Consider the following 12,502-nt stretch of genomic DNA (forward strand, 5'->3'; position numbering starts at 1 on the left):
GCAGACAGTCGTGAGCAGACAAGTCGCATGAGCAGACAGTTCGCGTGAGGCAGACAGTCGGTGAGCAGAGCAGTCGGTGAGCAGCACAGTCCGTGGAGCAGCACAGTCGTGAGCAGACAGTCAGTGAGCAAACAGTCAGTGAGGCAGACAGTCAGTGAGCAGACAGTCAAGTGAGCCAGACAGTCAGTGAGCAGACAGTGCAGTGAGCAGACAGTCAGCTGAGAACAGTTCAGTGAGCAGACAGTCAGGTGAGCACAGTGAGGCAGACGTATAAAGTTCATTTTACTCCCATAGCAGACAGAGGAGCGAGAGGGAGAGAGAAGGGGACAGTATATAAGTCTTCTCCATAGCAGACAGGTCCATGTACCTCCTCCCCGTTCATCAAAGGGATCTTCTCTTCTTGTTTTCTGGGGAAGAGAATAGAACTCTGCCAGGAGGTGGAGATAAGAGGATCCAAGTGTCCGCTCAGTTTAACTACAGTAAGAACGGCAGTGCATTAGGCTTGGTCCTCCAAACTACAGCTAAGACGGCCATTGCCCTTAGGGTTGGTCCTCCTAAATACAGCTAAAGACAGGCACGTGCATTAGGCCTTGGTCTCCAAACTACAGCTAGAAGCAATTGAATTAGGCTTGGTCCCCTCCCAAACTAACGCTAAGACAGCAATTGCATTAGGGTTGCGTCCTCCAAACTACAGCTAAGAGCCATTGCATAGGGTTGTCTCCAAACACAGCTAAGACGCATTGCATTAGGGTTTGGTACCTCCAAACTACAGCTAAGACAGCAGTGCATTAGGCTTGTCTCAACTAAGCTAAGACAGCATTGCATTAGGCACTTGGTCCTCCAAACTACAGCTAAGCAGCATTGCATTAGGCTTTGGTCCTCCAAACTAGAGCTAAGACGGCAGTGCATTAGGCTTGGTCCTCCAAACTACAGCTAAGACGCCATTCATTAGGCTTGGTCCTCCAAACTACAGCTAAAGACGCCATTGCATTAGGCTTGGTCCTCCAAACTTAACAGCTAAGACGCCATTTCATTAGCTTGGTCCTCTTAACTACAGCTAAGACGGCATTGCATTTGGCTTGGTCCTCCAAACTACAGCTAAAGACAGCAGTGCATTAGGCTTGGTCCTCCAACTACAGCTAAGATGGCATTGCATTAGGCTTGGTCTCCCAAACTACAGCTAAGACAGCAGTGCATTAGGCTTGGTCCTCCAAACTACAGCTAAGACGGCATTGCATTAGGCTTGGTCCTCCAAACTACAGCTAAGACGGCATTGCATTAGGCTTGGTCCTCCAAACTACAGCTAAGACAGCATTGCATTAAGGCTTGATCCTCCAAACTACAGCTAGACGGCATTGCATTAGGCTTGGTCCTCCAAACTACAGCTAAGACTGCATTGCATTAAGGCTTGATCCTCCAAACTACAGCTAAGACGGCATTGCATTAGGCTTGGTCCTCCAAACTACAGCTAAGACAGCATTGCATTAGGCTTGATCCTCCAAACTACAGCTAAGACGGCATTGCATTAGGCTTGGTCCTCCAAACTACAGCTAAGACGGCATTGCATTAGACTTGGTCCTCCAAACTACAGCTAAGACGGCATTGCATTAGGCTTGGTCCTCCAAACTACAGCTAAGACAGCATTGCATTAGGCTTGATCCTCACTACAGCTAAGACGGAATTGCATTAGGCTTGGTCCTCCAAACTACAGCTAAGACTGCATTGCATTAGGCTTGATCCTCCAAACTACAGCTAAGACGGCATTGCATTAGGCTTGGTCCTCCAAACTACAGCTAAGAGGCATTGCATTAGGCTTGGTCCTCAAACTACAGCTAAGACGGCAGTGCATTAGGCTTGGTCTCCAAACTACAGCTAAGACTGCATTGCATTAGGCTTATTGAAATGTGTTCGTAATAACAGAAACAAGATGCTTGAGTTTACCGTCTGCTCTTGGAGTGGCAGGGGATGTCATGCTTCAGGCTGTTCTCTTCGATCTGTAGCGTGTGGTTGAAGGATTCCATCCAGCTCCTGTACTGTCACTTTGATGGGTCCCTACAGAACAAAGACAGTGATTCACCTCACTACTAAATCTCAGACTTGGGTCAAACACAAAATGTCAAATACTTGCGGTAGCTTGATTTAGCTTTGCTGGTACATGAACCAATCGAATCGTCCCAAAAGTGCTAACTGCGCCCATCGCCGCAAACAGTAAAGTTAAACAACTCAGTTCAAAGAGGACCTACCACATATTTCTGTGTTCCAGAGGAGGTGTAGTCCTGTCGGATCTCCAGTTCTAGAACGTTCCGTTTCCTGTTGAAGCAAAACTGCCAAAGAACTTCACACTGCACTCTGGTCTTGTGGGCTTTGAATTAAGCTAATATCTTAAAACAATTACGTCCAGATCAATCAAGGGCACATTGGTAGTTCAACCGTAATAACTAGAGCAATCAGCGTGAATCATTAAATTACTGCAGTGTAATAACCACAGGAATGGTTTTGGGAAAATGTTGTGATATGGTATTTTCCAGTTGTATAGTGGATATTAAATCATCCCAAGCCTTAAAATTACATACAGACTATAAATAGACAAGACCTTTCTGCTGACTGGTGATATGTTACAATACATTTCCATGTCAGTTGACATCTCTGGACATTACAGTGAACTTATAAGATACAAAAATCAGTCATCTGAAATGCAAAATGCATATATACGGTTCATCAGTTGAAGAGTTCAATTATTACACTGCTTAAAGAGGCTTTATAACCAGGCCAGTCGGTCGTTAGCGTTCCGCCAGGCCAGTCGGTCGTTAGCGTTCCGACACAGCCAGTCGGTCGTTAGCGTTCCACCAGGCCAGTCGGTCCTTAGCGTTCCAACCAGGCCAGTCGGTCCTTAGCGGTTCTAACCAGGCCAGTCGGTGTTAGCTGTTCTCCAGGCCAGTCGGTCGTTAGCGTTCTAACCAGGCCAGTCAGTCGTTAGCGTTCTACACCAGCCAGTCATTCGTTGCGTTCTAACCAGGCCAGTCAGTCGTTAGCTTCTAACCAGGCCAGTCAGTCGTTAGCGTTCTAACCAGGCCAGTCAGTCGTTAAGTGTTCTAACCAGGCCAGTCAGTCGTTAGCGTTCTAACCAGGCCAGTCAGTCGTTAGCGTTCTAACCAGGCCAGTCAGTCGTTAGTGTTCTAACCAGGCCAGTCAGTCGTTAGTGTTCTAACCAGGCCAGTCAGTCGTTAGTGTTCTAACCAGGCCAGTCAGTCATTAGTGTTCTAACCAGACCAGTCAGTCGTTAGTGTTCTAACCAGACCAGTCAGTCGTTAGTGTTCTAACCAGGCAGTCAGTCGTTAGTGTTCTCAACCAGGCCAGTCGGTCGTTAGCGTTCTAACCAGGCCAGTCAGTCATTAGCGTTCTAACCAGGCAGTCAGTCGTTAGCGTTCTAACCAGGCCAGTCTGTCATTAGTGTTCTAACCAGGCAGTCAGTCTGTTAGTGTTCTAACCAGGCCAGTCAGTCGTTAGTGTTCTAACCAGGCCAGTCAGTCGTTAGTGTTCTAACCAGGCCAGTCAGTCGTTAGTGTTTCTAACCAGGCAGTCAGTCGTTAGTGTTCTAACCAGGCCAGTCAGTCGTTAGCGTTCTGACCAGGCCAGTCAGTCATTAGTGTTCTAACCAGGCCAGTCAGTCGTTAGTGTTCTAACCAGCCAGTCAGTCATTAGTGTTCTAACAGTGCCAGTCAGTCTTAGTGTTCTAAGACCAGGCCAGTCAGTCGTTAGCGTTCTAACAGGCCAGTCAGTCGTTAGTGTTCTAACCAGGCCAGTCAGTCGTTAGCGTTCTAACCAGGGCCAGTCAGTCGTTAGTGTTCTAACCAGGCCAGTCAGTCGTTAGTGTTCTAACCAGGCCAGTCAGTCTTAGTGTTCTAACCAGGCCAGTCAGTCATTAGTGTTCTAACCAGGCCAGTCAGTCGTTAGTGTTCTAACCAGGCAGTCGTCTTAGTGTTCTAACAGGCCAGTCAGTCGTTAGTGTTCTAACCAGGCCAGTCAGTGTCTTAGTGTTCTAACCAGGCCGTCAGTCATTAGTGTTCTAACCAGGCCAGTCAGTCCTTAGTGTTCTAACCAGGCCAGTCGTCGTTAGCGTTCTAACCAGGCCAGTCAGTCGTTAGTGTTTCTAACCAGGCCAGTCAGTCGTTAGCGTTCTAACCAGGCCAGTCAGTCGTTAGCGTTCTAACCAGGCAGTCAGTCGTTAGTGTTCTAACCAGGCCAGTCAGTCATTAGTGTTCTAACCAGGCCAGTCAGTCTTAGTGTTCTAACCAGCGCAAGTCAGTCATTAGTGTCTAACCAGGCCAGTCAGTCGTTAGTGTTCTAATCACACCAGGCCAGTCAGTCATTAGTGTTTCTAACCAGGCAGTCTGTCGTTAGTGTTCTAACAAGGCCAGTCAGTCTTAGTGTTCTAACCAGGCCAGTCAGTCGTTAGTGTTCTAACCAGGCCAGTCAGTCATTGTGTTTCTACCAGGCCAGTCTGTCGTTAGTGTTCTAACCAGGCCAGTCAGTCATTAGTGTTCTAACCAGGCAGTCTGTCGTTAGTGTTCTAACCAGGCCAGTCATCGTTAGTGTTCTAACCAGGGCCAGTCAGTCGTTAGTGTTCTAACCAGGCCAGTCAGTCGTTAGGTTCTAACAGGCCAGTCAGTCATTGTGTTCTAACCAGGCAGTCAGTCATTAGTGTTCTAACCAGGCCAGTCAGTCGTTAGTGTTCTAACCAGGCAGTCAGTCATTAGTGTTCTAAAGGCCAGTCAGTCGTTAGTGTTCTAACCAGGCCAGTCAGTCCATAGTGGTTTCTAACCAGGCCAGTCAGTCGTTAGTGGTTCTAACCAGGCCAGTCAGTCATTGTGTTCTAACCAGCCAGTCAGTCGTTAGTGTTCTACCAGGCCAGTCGTCTTAGTGTTCTAACCAGGCCAGTCAGTCGTTAGTGTTCTAACCAGGCCAGTCAGTCGTTAGTGTTCTAACCAGGCCAGTCAGTCGTTAGTGTTCTAACCAGCCAGTCAGTCTTAGTGTTCTAACCAGGCCAGTCTGTCGTTAGTGTTCTAACCAGGCCAGTCAGTCGTTAGTGTTCTAACCAGGCCAGTCAGTCATTAGTGTTCTAACCAGCCAGTCAGTCGTTAGTGTTCTAACCAGGCCAGTCAGTCGTTAGTGTTCTACAACCAGGCCAGTCATCGTTAGTGTTCTAACCAGGCCAGTCAGTCGTTAGTGTTCTAACCAGGCCAGTCAGTCGTTAGTGTTCTAACCAGGCCAGTCAGTCGTTAGGTTCTGACCAGGCAGTCAGTCATTATGTTCTAACCAGGCCATTCAGTCGTTAGTGTTCTAACCAGGCCAGTCAGTCGTTAGTGTTTCTAAACCAGGCCAGTCAGTCGTTAGTGTTCTAACCAGGCCAGTCAGTCGTTTAGTGTTCTAACCAGGCCAGTCAGTCGTTAGTGTTCTTAACCAGGCCAGTCAGTCATTAGTGTTTAACCAGGCCAGTCGTCGTTAGTGTCTAAACCAGGCCAGTTCAGTCGTTAGTGTTCTAACCAGGCAGTCAGTCGTTAGTGTTCTAACCAGGCCAGTCAGTCGTTAGTGTTCTAACCAGGCCAGTCAGTCATTAGTGTTCTAACCAGGCCAGTCGGTCGTTAGTGTTCTAACCAGGGTCGGTCGGTGTAAGTGTTCTACCAGGCCAGTCAGTCGTTAGTGTTTCTAACCAGGCCAGTCAGTCATTAGTGTTCTACCCAGGCCAGTCGGTCGTTAGTGTTCAACCAGGCCAGTCGGTCGTTAGTGTTCTAACCAGGCCAGTCAGTCGTTAGTGTTCTAACCAGGCCAGTCAGTCGTTAGTGTTCTAACCAGGCCAGTCAGTCGTTAGTGTTCTAACCAGGCCAGTCAGTCATTAGTGTTCTAACCAGGCCAGTCGGTCGTTAGTTGTTCTAACCAGGCCAGTCGGTCGTTAGTGTTCTAACCAGGCCAGTCAGTCCTTAGTGTTCTAACCAGGCCAGTCAGTCATTAGTGTTCTGACCAGGCCAGTCAGTCATTAGTGTTCTAACCAGGCAGTCAGTCATAAGTCTTCTAACCAGGCAGTCAGTCGTTAGTCTTCTAACCAGGCCAGTCAGTCCTTAGTGTTCTAACCAGGCCAGTCGTCGTTAGTGTTCTAACCAGGCCAGTCTGTCGTTAGTGTTCTAACCAGGCCAGTCAGTCGTTAGTGTTCTAACCAGGCCAGTCTGTCGTTAGTGTTCTAACCAGGCCAGTCTCTCCAGTGTTCTGCTAAGCAGTCTGAGGGAGCTGAAAGGACACACCTACTGCTTGATGAGGGTCCTAACTATATCTGCTATTACAGTGTTATAGTCAGTTACCCTCCCTCCAGTGGTCTGATTGACAGGTGAAAGGATACACCCACTGCTTGATGAGGGGTCCGTGTCCTTCCCCGACACGTTGGAGTGGACTTGAGGAAGCTGTGGTGGATACAGCATCTGACTCCACATGTGTGACTGGTACTTCTGGAGGACGCTGTACTGGCCAGGCTTAGTAACTTGTTGAAACCTAGCAACAGGAAACAGAATCATCTAGTTCATGTATCTGACTCCACATGTGTCTGGTACTTCTGGAGGACGCTGTACTGGCCAGGCTTAGTAACTTGTTGAACACCTAGCAGACAGGAAACAGAATCATCTAGTTCATGTATCTGACTCCACATGTGTGACTGGTACTTCTGGGAGACGCTGTACTGGCCAGGCTTAGTAACTTGTTGAACACCTAGCAGACAGGAAACAGAATCATCTAGTTCATGTATCTACTCCACATGTGTGACTGGTACTTCTGGAGGACGCTGTACTGGCCAGGCTTAGTAACTTGTTGAACACCTAGCAGACAGGAAACAGAATCATCTAGTTCATGTATCTGACTCCACATGTGTCTGGTACTTCTGCGAGGACGATGTACTGGCCACTCAGGAGATCAACAGGGGAAGAGTCAATGTAGTGCTGGGATCTGGTGTAGTGCTGGGATCTGGTGTGTGCTGGGATCTGGTGTAGTGCTGGAATCTGGTGTAGATCTGGTGTAGTGCTGGAATCTGGTGTAGATCTGGTGTAGTGCTGGGATCTGGTGGATGTGCTGGGATCTGGTGAGTGCTGGGATCTGGTGGAGTGCTGGGATCTGGTGGTGCTGGATCTGGTGTGTGCTGGATCTGGTGTAGTGCTGGGATCTGGTTGTAGTGCTGGATCTGGTGTAGTGCTGGGATCTGGTGTAGTGCTGGGATCTGGTGTAGTGCTGGATCTGGTGTAGTGCTGGGATCTGTGTAGTGCTGATCTGATGTAGTACTGGGATCTGTGGTCTAATGATTTGAGGATGGAAAATGCTTTCCTCCATGAAACTGCTAGTAGTTGAACTGGAATGACCCAGCCTCAGTATAATAAACTCTAGTGTTGAATCCCTGTAGGTATTAGTGTTTAACAACTAGACTTCACGTGTAGCCAGATGTTGACCAGAACCAGCACACTAGATGAGGGATGGATTATTACATTGATTATAAATTACACACCTGCAGCATGAACTCCATGCTGATCTGTTCTCAATGAGCCTCATGACCAGGTGGGCTTTACACTGGAACACTTATAGTACTTCCAGGACAGGGTGTGAGGGTGCTTGATGGAGAAGTGGAGGTGAGGGGTAGGACTAGAGAGGGGGAAGATGAAATGAGAGGGAGGGGGAGAGAGTGAGGATGAGGAGAAAGAGATGAGGGGGAGAGTGAGAGAGGGAGAAAGAGAGAGAGAGGAGAAATAGAAGAGAGAGAGGAGGGGAAAGAGAGGAGAGGGAGAGGAGGGAGAAGAGAGAGAGACGAGAGGGGGGAGAGAGTGAGGGATGAGGAGAGAGAGATGAGGGGGGAAGAGAGAGAGAGGAGGGAGAAAGAGAGAGGAGAGAGAGAGGAGGGTGAAAGAGAGGAGGGAGAAAGAGAGAGAAAGGAAGAAAGAGAGAGGAGGGTGAAGAGAGAGGGAGAGAGGGAGGGGGGAGAGAGTGAGGGATGAGGAGAGAGAAATGAGAGGGGAGAAAGAGAGAGGGAGGAAGATTAAAATCAGAAAAAAAACTACTTCTCAACAACAACTCACTCTATCTCCTCAGCTTGTAAACTGTAGCATCTTTAAGATAAACTACAACRTGGAGTTACTAGCCAAGTCATTGACAGGCAGTACACAGACAGGCGTAAGTGTTKGCATAACGTGTCGATAGCTCTCCAAGCCCACTCCAGGAGAGGAAGGTCTGATTTATGACAAACACTTGAGATGGTGCCAGCGGTTTATTGGGCTGGAATGAATCAACTCCACTCTTCACTTGTTTCTTTACTCTCCCGTTGGAAATCTTCACATCGGCATATAGGTTKAKAATTMAAACCAGAACACCACTYCTCTGTGAGAGATACAGGCYTGTAGACCAACACCSCTCAACAGCAGTAGCAACAGGAATGTCTAACCTGTCATTTAYTTGCTACTAGGTGGTTGTAGACTGGTAGAACAGACAACACATTCATCCTCCTCATTGGCGACACAAATCAAAGTGTGTTGACACTGAAAGTAAGAGGTTGTTTAAGCAATAAGGCACCAGGGGGTTTGTGGTACACGGCCAATATACCACAGCTAAGGGCTGTTCTTASGCCCGCCACAACACGGAGTGCCTGGACACAGCCCTTAGCCGTGGTATATTGGCCATATACCACAAACCCCCCGAGGTGCCTTATTGCTATTATAAACTGGTTACCAACGTAATTAGAGCAGTAAAAATACATGTTTTGTCRTACCCGTGGTATACGGTCTGATAAACCACGGCTGTCAGCCAATCAGCATTCAGGGGTGGAACCACCCAGTTTATAACAGAAAACAGATTCATCCCCMTCATTGGAGCCACATATCAAAGTGTGTTGACACTGAAAGTAGGTGGTTCTCATGCMATACATCAGCCATGTTAAATGACCTTTGAACCAACAGGGAGCTGCTCTCACTTGTCCTTGTCTTTGCCTCCACCGAAGGTCGGGTGTAAGAGAACTCCTCCCATCTTCAGCTCATACTCCACCATCTTGTCCAGTTCCTGAGAGAAAACCACACGTCATATAGTCATGTGTTTATTTAGCAGAGTGGGACCAGCATAACCAATATAGTTGTGTGTTTATTTGGCAGAGTGGGACCAGTATAACCAATATAGTTGAGTGTTTATTTAGCAGAGTGCTTTTAGCTTGGATGAAAAGCTTGGATGAAAAATGCACAGAAGTGCCCATAGTAAACTGCCTGCTCCTCAGTCCCAGTTGCTAATATATGCATATTATTATTCGTATTGGATAGAAAACACTCTGAAGTTTCTAAAACGGTTTGAATTATGTCTGTGAGTATAACAGAACTCATATGGCAGGCAAAAACCTGAGAAGTTCTACTTCCTGTTTGAATTTTTTCTGAGGTGGCAGATTTTCAACCAAGCTCTCATTGAAATTACAGCGAGATATTGATGAGTTTTCACTTCCTACGGCTTCCACTAGATGTCAACAGTCAATAGAACTTTGTCTGATGACTCTAATGTGAAGGGGGGCCGAAGGAGACAGGAATTAGTCAGGTCTGCCCACGAGCTGACCATGCTTTCCAATGCGCGTTCACATGAGGAGGACCTCCGTTCCACCGCTCTTCTGAAGTCAATCTAATTCTCAGGTTGGAAACGTTATTCAGATGTATGTTAACAACAATTCTACAGATTGATTCAGTACAATCGTTTGCATGTTTTCATGACTGTTACGGAACTTTTGGACATTTCGTCACGTTATAGGGGACGCGCTTTGTGACTTTGGAATTGTTTACCAAATGCGCTAACCAAAGTAGCTAATTAGACATAAATAACGGAACATTATCGAACAAATGGGGCGGCAGGTAGCCTAGTGGTTAGGCGTTGGCTAGTAACCGAAAGGTTGCAGTTCAAATCCCGAGCTGACAAGGTAAAATCTGCCGCTCTGCCCTGAACAAGGCAGTTAACCCACTGTTCCTAGGCCGTCATTGAAAAATAAGAATTTGTTCTTAACTGACTTGCTGGTTAAATAAAGGTAAAAAAAAAAAAAAAAAAAGCATTTATTGTGGACCTGGGTTCCTAGGACTGCATTCTGATGAAGTTCATCAAAGGTAAGGAAACATTTATCATGTATTTTCTGGTTCTGTTTGACCCCAACATGGCGGCTAATTTGGCTATTGTTCTGAGCTCCGTCTCAGATTATTGCAATGATTTTGCTTTTTCCGTAAAGTTTTTTTGAAATCTGACACAAGCGGTTGCAATAAGAGGAGGTATATCTATAATTCCATGAGTATACATTGTATTAATCATCTACATTTATGATGAGTATTTCTGTTGAAAACGATTGGCTATGCAAATCACTTGATGTTTTGGAACTAGTGAATGTAAAGCACAATGTAAACTCGATTTTTGTTATAAATATGAACTTTATCAAACAAAACATGCATGTATTGTGTAACATGAAGTCCTATGAGTGTCATCTGATGAAGATGATCAAGGTTAGTGATAACATTTTATCTCTATTTCTGCTTTTTCTGACTGCTATCTTTCGCTGGAAAATGGATGTGCTTATTGTGGTTTGGTGGTGACCTAACATAATCGTTTGTAGTGCTTTCGCTGAAAAGCATATTTGAAAATCGGACACTTTGGTGTGATTAACAACAAGATTACCTTTAAAATTATATAAGAACACATGTAATGTTGAGGAATTTTAATTATGAGATTTCTGTTGTTTGAATTTGGCGCCCTGCACTGTCACTGGCTGTTGTCAGATCGATCCCGGTAGCGGGATGCAGCCATAAAGAAGTTAACTAGGCAAGTCAGTTAAGAACAAATTCTTATTTACCAATGACGGCCTACCCTGGCCAAACACCCAACGACTCTGGGCCAATTGTGCACCGCCCTATGGGACTCCCAATCACGGCCGTATGTGATGCAGCCTGGATTCGAGCCAGGGACTGGCAGTGACACTCTTTGCACTGAGATGCAGTGTCTCTGATCCAGTGGAGGTATCGGTTCACCCCCCTACCTCTTTGATCCAGTGGAGGTTCTGGTTCACCCCTACCCTCTTGATCCAGTGGAGGTACTGGTTAACCCCCTACCTCTTTGATCCAGTGGAGGTACTGGTTCACCCCCTACCTCTTTGATCCAGTGGCGGTACTGGTTCACCCCCTACCTCCTTGATCCAGTGGAGGTACTGGTTTCACCCCCCACCTCCTTGATCCAGTGAGGTACTGTTCACGCCCCTACCTCCTTGATCCAGTGGAGGTACTGGTTACACCCCTACCTCTTTGATCCAGTGGAGGTACTGGTTCACCCCCTACCTCTTGATCCAGTGGAGGTACTGGTTCAGCCCCTACCTCTTTGATCCAGTGGAGGTACTGGTTCACCCCCTACCTCTTTGATCCAGTGGAGGTACTGGTTCACCCGCCTACCTCTCTTTGATCCAGTGGAGGTACTGGTTCACCCCTACCTCTTTGATCCAGTGGAGGTACTGGTTCACCCCCCTACCTCTTTGATCCAGTGGAGGTACTGGTTCACTCCCTACCTCTTTGAGCCAGTGGAGGTACTGGTTCACCCCCTACCTCTTTGATCCAGTGGAGGTTCTGGTTCACTCCTACCTCTTTGAGCCAGTGGAGGTACTGGTTCACCCCCTACCTCTCTGATCCAGTGGAGGTACTGGTTCACCCCCTACCTCTTTGATCCAGTGGAGGACTGGTTCACCCCCTACCTCTTGATCCAGTGGAGGTAACTGGTTCACCCCCCTACCTCTTTGATCAAGTGGAGGTACTGGTTCACCCCTACCTCTTTGATCCAGTGGAGGTACTGGTTCACCCGCCTACCTCTTTGACCATGGAGGTACTGGTTCACCCCTACCTCTTTGATCAGTGGAGGTACTGGTTCACCACCCCTACCTCTTTGTCCAGTGGAGGTACTGGTTCACCCCTACCTCTTTGACCAAGTGGAGGTATGGTTCACCCCCTACCTCTTTGATCCAGTGGAGGTTCTGGTTCACCCTACCTCTTTGACCAGTGGAGGTACTGGTTCACCCCCTACCTCTTTGATCCAGTGGAGGTACTGGTTCACCCTACCTCTTTTGATCCAGTGGAGGTATCTGGTTCACCCCCTACCTCTTTGATCCAATGGAGGTACTGGTTCACCCCTACCTCTTTGATCCATGGAGGTATGGTTCACCCCTCCTACTCTTTGATCCAATTGCGAGGTACTGGTTCACCCCCCTACCTCTTTGATCCATGGAGGTACTGGGTTCCCCCCCTACCTCTTTGATTCCAGTGGAGGTACTTGTCACCCCTACCTCTCTGATCCAGTGGAGGTACTCGGTTCACCCTACTCTTTGATCAGTGGAGGTACTGGTTCACCCCCTACTCTCTGATCCAGTGGAGGTCTGTTCACCCTGCCCCTCTTTGACCAGTGAGGTACTGGTTCACCCCCCTACTCTCTGTCCCAT

The 12,502-nt window shown here is 47.5% G+C and overlaps 1 long non-coding RNA gene across 3 annotated transcripts; it reads right to left on the reverse strand.

The window, feature by feature from the left end:
- Window positions 1-343: 343 nt before the first annotated feature.
- Window positions 344-11,606, reverse strand: LOC112079149 (uncharacterized). Of its 3 annotated transcripts, none has more exons than XR_011479085.1 (8): window positions 11,545-11,606; window positions 8,990-9,075; window positions 7,538-7,671; window positions 6,611-6,753; window positions 6,398-6,507; window positions 2,244-2,362; window positions 1,942-2,052; window positions 344-407 (listed from the first exon to the last, which is right to left on the reverse strand). It is a non-coding gene; the product is annotated as an uncharacterized lncRNA (long non-coding RNA). The 3 variants fall into 3 exon arrangements; XR_011479084.1 differs by lacking the exon at window positions 11,545-11,606 and adding an exon at window positions 11,173-11,205; XR_011479086.1 differs by lacking the exon at window positions 11,545-11,606 and adding an exon at window positions 11,063-11,078.
- Between the last annotated feature and the right edge of the window lie 896 nt (window positions 11,607-12,502).

The sequence above is a fragment of the Salvelinus sp. IW2-2015 genome, unplaced genomic scaffold (assembly GCF_002910315.2).
Source record: "Salvelinus sp. IW2-2015 unplaced genomic scaffold, ASM291031v2 Un_scaffold7033, whole genome shotgun sequence".
NCBI lineage: Eukaryota > Metazoa > Chordata > Actinopteri > Salmoniformes > Salmonidae > Salvelinus > Salvelinus sp. IW2-2015.